The following is a 201-nucleotide window of genomic DNA, read 5'->3' as shown; positions in this document are numbered from 1 at the left end:
GGTGGGAGGTGCAGAGCAGACATCCCCTGCACCTCGTCCTTCCCTGGGGACAGAGGCAAGGTGGGACGGAGAGACCCCACGGAGGGACCCTCTGCCCACCTGGGCCGAGCAGGGCGGGTGGAAAGCTCCATCCCCTCCTCACACTAACTGGGTGCTGTTCCCTGTTCCCCTCCTGGTGCCAACGTCCCCTCCCGGTGGAAC

Source organism: Acanthisitta chloris, unplaced genomic scaffold (assembly GCF_000695815.1).
Source record: "Acanthisitta chloris isolate BGI_N310 unplaced genomic scaffold, ASM69581v1 scaffold20114, whole genome shotgun sequence".
Classification (NCBI taxonomy): domain Eukaryota; kingdom Metazoa; phylum Chordata; class Aves; order Passeriformes; family Acanthisittidae; genus Acanthisitta; species Acanthisitta chloris.
This window is presented reverse-complemented; position numbering follows the sequence as displayed.